A 10,088-nucleotide genomic window follows, 5' to 3' on the forward strand; every position below is an offset into this window, starting at 1 on the left:
ATATTATTTATGGATGATTACTCAAGGATGATGTCAGTTATGTTTTTAAAAGAAAAATCAGAAGCCTTTCAAATGTTCAAATGGTATAAGGCAAGAGTTGAAAATCAAACAGGAAGACAACTGAAATGTCTAAGATCTGATAGAGGAGGAGAGTTCGTTTCTGATGAATTTAACCTATTTTGCAATGATCATGGTATAAAAAGACAATTGTCTGCACCGAGAACACCACAGCAAAATGGAATAGTTGAAAGAAGAAACAGATCTACTGTAGATTGTGTCAGAACCCTGATGATAGAATGTAATGTCCCCATTTTAGCAGACTTGGATTTTGTGAGATTAGCCTATTATTCTGACCCTCGTAGGCTAATGTGTTGGATAGAGGGTCTTTTGAGGATTGGTATCATCTCCAGTGTTCAGAGTGCTTCAGTTTGGTCTTCGTTTGGCATCATTCGGACATCATTTGCTCTACTTCCTATTTTTAGTAAGTCTTGGGATGTTAGAGATGGAAACCTGCTATTTTTAGTAAAGGGGGTATGGTCATATGCAGCTTCATCATGTTAGCTCCTAGTTTAGACGGCGTTCAAAAATGTTGAATATTAATGGAGATATTAATGTTTATTTAGTTTAAATAAACATTAATGTTTTGAGCTTATATTATTAAGTTAAAATATAATTTTATATTATAACTTAAGTAAGGGTCCAAGTATCATTAAAGGGGACCATTTAATTAATTAATTGTGGCTCTTTTACCAAGGTGAAATATTAAATGACAAAGTGAAAATATTATATCATTAAATGTTATTTAATATCATTAATTGATTTAATGCCTTATTGGAGAAAATCAAACCTTCATGGGAAATATATATAAGGCTTTTGAAAAGAAGAGAAGGGGGATTGATTATGTGATTGGAGTTTTTGATTGAAGTTTCTCTGGAGCATTGAAGTGTAGAATACCAAGGGTTTCTGCAGGATTCAAGGCTTGTCGGCATTGGAGAGCGTGGCTTCTTCATTGTAACAGCATATAGAGGGTCTGCAATATCATCTGATTATGCTTGTGAGAGTTGGTTTCATTCAGAAGTCAATATTGAGCTGATTGGAGGGTTTATTTCAGAGTTTGTTTGCAGATTGAAAGAGACTACAGTGCGCTATAGTGTCGTGAACAGTGCGCATGAACAGTGCGCTACAGTGTCGTGAACAGTGCGCATGAACAGTGTGCTACAGTAGTTTGAATTCTATAGAAGGGGATTTAGAAAGGTGAACAGCTATATATATTTGACAAGGGCTTTGCGTATGAGGAGAATCAAACCAATATATCAAAGCAGCCATTGAAATTCCAGGTTTTCTATCTATGGTCATTGTATTAGAAAATCATTACTTCATTGCATCATTTTCTATTATGATTATATCATGAAATACTTGGAGGTTGCATATGTTTAATGGAGATATAAGTTGCATATTCCACATTCATGGTAACATTCAACATTGATCAGCCACTTAGCTTTCATGCCAATTGTTTGCTTAAATGCCTAATGGTTGTAGGTATACATTGGGATGCATGACAAGTGTTTGTCTTAATGTCAACGAGTTGTACTAGTTAATTTCAGTCATTACATGTGTGTGTAAAGGTCTAAAATAGCTAGTATATCATTTCTATAACAACTTTGCATTGTTAGAAGCTTTCCATAACTTCATTTGCAGCCTACAAACCCAAAGAAGACAAATAAAGAATTCACTATAGTGGCTTCAAACATTGTATGCCAAGTGTTTGACAATATTCCTTGGGGTTCAAATAAGCGAAACAGGGTCAGATTAGCCAAGGGATATTACATAGAAAAGAGGGTACCTCAAACATTTTGGAGAGAAGCAATAAGCACTATAGTCTACACCTTGAACTGTGTACAACTGAAAAAAGGAACTTTGAAGACACCGTATGAAATCTAGTATGACAAGAAACCTAATGTGAGTTATTTTAAAATATTTGGGAGTAGATGTTATGTTCACAAAGATGACAGAAATGGAAAGTTTAATCAGATTAGCGAAGAAGGAACATTTCTTGGTTATTCTTCTAGAAGTAAAGCATTTAAATGTCTGATCAAATCATCTAACAAAATAGTGGAAAGTGCAAATGTGAAAATTGATGAATTCGCAAAAAGAAATGTTGAAGGAAATTCCAAAGAACCAGAAGATTATGAAGAGTTTGTATATGTTCAACCGAGAAGTCCTACCGAGAAAGTTGATGAAGAAAATGAAGAAAATACCCAGTTACCGAGTGATGAAGAAGATCATACAGACCCTACCGAGCCTATATTAGCCAAATATGTTAGAAGGAATCATGCATCAAGTTAGATTATAGGAGATAAGGATGATCCATTGATGACAAGGAACAAACTGAGACAGAACACATGTCTGATATTTGAATTCGAACCGAGGATAGTAAAAGAGGCATTTAGCAATGGAGATTGGGTAAATGCTATGACAGAAGAGATTGAACAAATCAAGAAAAATAAAACATGGACACTGGTCCCAAAACCAAAAGAGAAAAATGTAATCAGTACAAAGTGGATTTTCAGAAACAAGCTAAATGAAAAAGGTGAGGTCATTTGGAATAAAGCAAGGCTAGTCTGCAAAGGTTATGCTCAAGAAGAAGGAATAGACTATGGTGAGACTTTTGCACCTATGGCAAGACTTGAAGGTATAAGAACATTGTTGGCATATGTTACTTACAAAAATTTCAAGGTATATCAAATGGATGTTAAAACTGCATTTTTGAATGGTATACTAGAAGAAGAATTTTATATTGAACAGCCTGAAGGATTTGTTGAAGAGAAGAATAAAGATCAGGTATGTAAGTTGAAAAAAGCTTTATATGGCCTAAAGAAAGCACCTAGAGCATGGTATGAAAGGTTGCACTCTTATCTAATCAAAATTGGTTTTATGAGGACAAGTGAAAACAACATGTATATGAAGAATGATGAAGAAAATGGAATACTTATTTCAGCCATATTTGTTGATGATATTATTTTTTGTGGAAATGATTCTTTATGCAAGAACTTTGGAAATGAAATGTGCAAAGAATTTGAGATGTCATTAATCGGTGAAATAAAGTATGTTATAGGTTTACAGATACTGCAAATGAAAGATGAGATTTTCATTACTCAATCCAAGTATATAAAGGAAATCTTGAAGAAATTTGGAATGGAGGATTCTAAACCTGTAAGTACTCCTATGACTACCAATTGTAAACTATCAAAGAATGATGAATCTGCATCTATTGATGAGACACTTTACCGATCTATGATTGGAAAGTTGCAATATGTAGTTCACAGCAGGCCTGATATAGCACATGCAGTAGGTATAGTTGCAAGATTTTCTGCAGATCCCAAAGAAACCCATATGACAGCAATCAAGAGAATTTTCAGATACCTGAGAGGCACTGAAGATTATGGTTTAGTATATAAAAATAGGAATGAATTTGATTTAAAAGTCTATACTGATTCTAATTGGGCAGGAAACATTAACGACAGAAAAAGCACAAGTGGTGGAGCTTTCTTCTTAGGTGAAAGACTAGTAAGTTGGCTTAGCAAGAAACAAGGATGCATTTCATAGTCAACATTTGAAGCTGAATATGTCACTAAAGCATTGAATTGCACCAATATAGCATGGATCCAACAACTGTTGGAAGGTATGAATGAGAAAGTTACCGAGCCAGTAACTATATTCTGTGATAATACTAGTGCTATTAATATTTCAAAGAATCTGGTAATGCACTCTAAGACAAAGCATATCTCTATAAAGTATCATTATCTCAGAGAAGAAGTTCAAGAAAAGAAATTTGTGCTGGAATATATTAGTTCAAAGGAACAAATAGCAGACATCTTCACAAAGCCCCTACCTAGGGACACTTTTGAGTATCTCAGAAGCAAGTTAGGGGTCCTACCCCTATCTTCTACTCACTGACTGAGTTCGGTGAAAGCATCAATTCTATGACTCAATAGAATACTATCTATGATTTGATGCTAATTTACGCACTTTAGGAGGTCACCTAAAGTTGTGTAGGAAATAGTGATTGAAGACAAGATGCTCCGACCAAGACTGAGATGATACACTTTTATATGTTTTAACTGCAAGGAAATTACTTCACAAGGGAATGAATCATGAATTAGTTTTACTTTTTGGCATTGTTGTCAAAGGGGGGGAAGACTAATAGGAGAAGATAGGAGAAGACTAATGACTGGGGGAGAGAATTTTAGGAGAAATCAAGGATAACAACAGATAGTTTTACAGCAACCTGAATCCGAATCAATTGAAATGAATTAAGGTTGGTATTGCCATCAATGCCAAAGGGGGAGATTGTTGGCATTTCAATAGGTTTGTTGGTATAAGGATATTGAGAAGGTTGTTGGAGATTATTGATATAACTGATAAAGGATAATTACTATCTTAATAATATTATTTTATCATTGATGTCAAGAAATTGATTTTCTGATTCAATATGATGTTGCCATATCTTAAGAAGTATGTTTTGATGAGTATAAAGATGTCGGTAAGTGACACAGAAAGAATGTGAAAAATGAAGGGGAATAATAAGTTATTCAAATGGGAAACTATTACCGAGTTAGACAGTGATGAGATTTTGTTGTTTTGATTGTTTTGATATCCTATATATGTGTATTCAAAGACTGAACAAGAAGAAGAAAAGATTTCATGCAATAAAATGAATATAGGTTTAATATTGTTCTATGTTACTGAGCAAGGAGCTAGTCAGTAAACACTAAGGTTATCGATATCAGTTAAAGAAGGTAGAATGTCTACCGAGTGAAGTTCAGTATTAACCGAGTAACAATCGAGCAGTAACAGAACACATTGGATGAATAAAAGCATTATTAAATGAAGGATGCCAATGAGCTGAAGATGTATAGATGATTGGTATGTCATGCAAGAAGTTTGTTGAGGATCTATGATAATGAAAATACAAGAGTCAGATCTACAGCGCAGATTGAACGGTTATAACCTAGCACAAGTACCAAGGAAGGAATGCAAGTTCCAAGGCGAGGTAAAACATTTTTCAGATCGAAGGATTCAATGAACCTAGTCAAGTATGATGATCTGATGGCTAAGATTGATCATGGGAAATGTGATCAAGGAGATTAAGCGGTTAGGAATTGTTTATAAATAATTAATTGTTGATGAACAATGAAGGCAAACAAATAGAAGAACAGTGATGTTGTTGTAGTGATCACCGAGCACAAAAGATTGAAGATCTGATTGATGAACAGATTGAGAAGCCCAACAAGGAGAAAGATAAGTCGTATGACAAGATTATCTTAAGTACATTGAGCACATAGAATCTACTTTAGCATTTCAGATGTGAAGTTGCAGATATATTTTATTACTGTTATTTATTCTGTAAGTAACAGGAAATCTCTTAACCAAGTGGACCTAACAGTCTTATTTGTAAATCCTCTAGCAAGGTAACATTATGAATGAGTGTTTGAAATCCTTTGACAAGGTCACTTCTAACAAAGTGCAAGATTCTAATAGATTTGAGGGAAATCTCTTAACTGGGTCACATCTAGCAATGTGTTTATGTAATCTGTAACAGGATTGTCTTTTAACCAAGCATACTCTAGAAGGGTATATTTCTTAGTGGGTCTGAAATCCCATAGTGGTTTTTCCCTATTTGGGTTTCCACGTTAAATCTGGTGTCAAATGTGTTGTGATGTTTTAAGTTTGTCATTTTATGAGTTTGAATGATTTACAGTCTAGGATGCATATTGAAGTAAAGGCTATCGAGGTTGAGTCTGATGAATGTATTGAATTGTGAGTTTATATGATTCACCCCCCCCCCCCTCTCATCTTACTAACACATATGATATTACATTTTTATTCACATTTCATTCATATTAATGATCTACAATGAGATCTTACATCAATTTATACCAACCCTAAGGCCTAAACTAATTAGGTCAGCAACGTAAAAGATATTATAATAAGATCATTACACACATCCATATTACAATGATATGCCATATCAGCTTGAGACCAAAACAATAATAACCAATCCATAAATCATCCCGGTAACGTGTAGAGAACACATTAACATGATACCGGTCCGTAACCTAGATAGGTACCGGACCCAATCTGGGTCCACCACGCCAAAGTGACATCTTCAATCAGTTGAAGCATGATCAGGGATCACCTTTTGCATCCTAAATTCCATCTAGAAGCCGCACCAACACCACTTATTCATTCTGCTAGGATTTCTCAGTGAAAGCTTTTGTCATTTAAACCTTAAACCCATGTCGGTAAGAGTTTACAAGAGTGTGTGGTAGCATCTGATTACCAAGTCAATACCAACTGACCAAATCATGCTCCAAAAACATGTAACACATAAAATCAAACATACTCCATTGATCCAAATATGTCAGAAGTATCCAACAGATAGTCCTTTCTACTGATAACACTAGATCTTCTACCAGTAACCCAAACCTATTTGTCGGTAACCAAAACCATAATAGCTAGTGTTGACATCAATGACAAAACATCAATGCAACACATAATCAATTCATCAATATTGCCAACAATCTCCCCCTTTGGCATTGATGGCAACACTAGATGTGAAAAATGTCTAAGTACCAAAAAATGCCAAATAAGTCTCCCCCTATGGAAGACAACCAACAATCTTCTGAATATCAATAACTCTTCCCCTGTGAATAATATCTTTGTAAAGTTTTGAATTCATTTTTCACATCACTATCTCTCCCCCTTTGACATCAATTTCAGAAATCTGACAAAAATATCAAAGCAAGAATATAAACCTCTGAATCTCAAAGCTGACTACTCCCCCTGAGTAGTAGCACCACTCATCAATGTCAGAATGAATAATATCTCTGATAATGCATGCCAAACTAATTCCAAACCGTATCAATCAAGTCGTTGTCAGAGAGGCAGAAACCCCTAACCTGTCTCTCAAATACTCAAATGATTCCTTACACAGCGGTTTAGTGAATATATCTACAATCTTCTCTTTAGTGTTCACATAAACCAATTTGACTTCCTTTCCTTCTACTTTGCCCTTCAGAAAGTTATACTTTATTTATATATACTTAGTTTTAGACTGAAATGTTGGATTTTTAGACATGTCAATAGTTGCAGAGTTGTCAAAGTAGATAACTACCAGTTCACTATAATTTAACTTCATATCCTTCAGAATTTTTCTTCATTCACAAGACTTGAGTGCAATTAGTTATTGTTGCAACATACTCAGCTTCTACAGTAGGTAAAGAAATGCATGACTATTTTTTGTTGATCCATGAAACCATTTTCTTTCCAAGTAAAAAAGCTCCACCAAAAGTGCTCTTCCTGTCATCAGTATTTGAATCAGTATATGTACATAAAGTGAAGTCATCATCTCTAGAATACCATAAGACATATTTTGTTGTTCCTTGCAAATACAAGAATATCCTCTTTACTGCACATTCATGATTTTCTTTAGGATTACTTTGATATCTTGAAATAATACTTATTGCATTCATAATGTTCAGTCTAGTCTGAGTTAGATATAACAAGCCACCAATCATAGACTTATACCTTGTCAGATTTATCGGTGTAGATGTATCTTTGATAGATAATTTCTCACTTGTCACCAAAGGAGTACTTACCGGTTTGGAATTATCCATACCAAACTTCTTCAACAATTTCTTTAGATACTTAGTTTGACAAATAAAAATGCCTTTGTCAGTTTGAGTAATCTGCAAACCTAAGAAAAATCTCATCTCACCAATCATGGACATTTCAAATTCATTCTTCATATTATTAGAAAATTCCATGCACAATTTATCTTCTCCTCCAAAAATAATATCATCAACAAATACTTCAATAATCAGAATATCATCATCAGTGATCTTATAATATAAATTACTATCAACACTATCTTGAGTAAAACCAAGCTTCAAAAGATATTTATCCAACCTTGCATACCAAGCTCTAGGAGCTTGTTTCAATCCATATAAAGCTTTCCTCAATCTGCAAACCATATCTTTATCATTTGTCAATGAAAATCCATTAGGTTATTCAATGTATATGCCTTCCTCAAGTTCACCATTCAAAAATGCACATTTAACATCCATTTGATAGACCTTATAGTTCTTATAAGCTACATAGGCAAGAAATAGTCTAACGGCTTCAATTCTAGCTACAGGTGCAAATGTCTCACCATAATCAATTCCTTTCATTTGAGAATATCCTTTACAAACAAGTATAGCCTTGTTTCTTAAAACTTGACCATCCTCATTCAGTTTATTCCTAAAAACCCATTTAGTTCCAATAACATTCTTATTTTTAGATTGGGGAACTAAAGTCCAAGTCTCATTCTTCTCTATCTAATCTAATTCATCTTTCATAGCCTTTAACCAATGTTTATATTTACAAGCTTCAATAATAGATATCAGTTCAATTTGAGAAATAAGACATACCTCTTCATTTGCCAGTCTTATTCTTGTCATAACTCCCTAGTTCCTATCTCCAATGATTTGATCTTCAGAATGATTTAATCTTACATACCTTGGTATCTTCTAAACTTTAGGCTCACTGCTCTGATCATCAGTCACAATTTAATTTTTTGATTGTACCAGTGTAACTGTCTCAGTTTCTTGTACCGGTTGAGGCATTGTTGGTTTAGTTATGATCATTTCCACTGTCAGTTCCCTGTCATATGATATAGATTAATTTTTGTATTGCTCGTCCACTTTCACATTAACGCTCTCCACAATTTTCTGCAATATTTTGTTATAACATCTATATGCTTTGCTTTAAATTGAATAACCAAGAAATATCCCTTCATCACATCTAGGAACAAACTTGCCAATTGAATCATCCCTTCTGATATAGCATTTACTTCCAAAAATTCTAAAATAGTTAACAGTAGGTGTATGTCCAAACCATAATTCATAAGGGGTCTTACCGGTTTTACCTTTGATGTGAACTTAGTTGAATGTGTAGAGTGTTGTACTCACTGCTTTTCTCTAGTAGATGTGAGGCAATTTGGCTTCCATCATCATAGATCTTGCTACATCCAAAATGGTTCTATTCTTCCTTTCCACTACTCCATTTTGTTGAGGAGTCCTAGGTGCAGATAAATGTCTCCTAATTCCATTTGTCTCATAATAACTGTAAAATTCATGAGAAGTGAACTCACCACCTTGATTTGATATTAGACATTTGATTTTCAATCCAGTTTATGTTTCAACCTTTTCTTTAAAGATCTTTAACTTCTAAAAGGCTGCATACTTCTCCCTAAGAAAGTCACCCACATCATTCTAGAATAATCATCAATTATTAGCATGAAATACCTATCACCTTGAAAACTTCTAGTCCTTGGTGGACCACATAAGTCAGTGTGAATCAAATCAAGCACATCATTAGATTTATCATGTATGCTCTTAAAAGAAGTTCTAACTTGCTTTCCCAATTGACATTCCTTACATATCGAATTATGAGTGGTGCTACTACTCAGGGAGAGTAGTCAGCTTTGAGATTCAGAGGTTTATATTCTTATTTTGATATTTTTGTCAGATTTCTGGCATTGATATCAAAAGGGGAGAGATAGTGATGTGAAAAATAAATTTAGAACTTTACAGAGATATTATTCACAGGGGAAGAGTTATTGATATTCTGGAGATTGTTGGTTGTCTTCCATAGGGGGAGACTTGTTTGGCATTTCTTGGTACTTAGATGTTTTCACATCTAGTGTTGCCATCAATGTCAAAGAGGGAGATTGTTGGCAATATTGATGAATTGATTATGTGTTGCATTGATTTTTTGTAATTAATGTCAACACTAGCTGTTATGCTTGGTTACTGGTAGAAGATCTAGTGTTACTGGCACAAAGGACTATCTGTTGGACACTTCCAGCATGTTTCGATCAATGGAGTATGTTTCACTTTATGTGTTACATGCTTCTGGAGCATGATTTAGTCAGTTAGTATTGACTTGGTAATCAATGCTATCATACACTCTTGTAAACCCTTACCGGCATGGGTTTAAGGTTTAACCGGTAGAAGCTTTCACTGAGAAATCTTGGCCAAATG

Source organism: Cryptomeria japonica, chromosome 9 (assembly GCF_030272615.1).
Source record: "Cryptomeria japonica chromosome 9, Sugi_1.0, whole genome shotgun sequence".
In the NCBI taxonomy this organism is placed as follows: domain Eukaryota; kingdom Viridiplantae; phylum Streptophyta; class Pinopsida; order Cupressales; family Cupressaceae; genus Cryptomeria; species Cryptomeria japonica.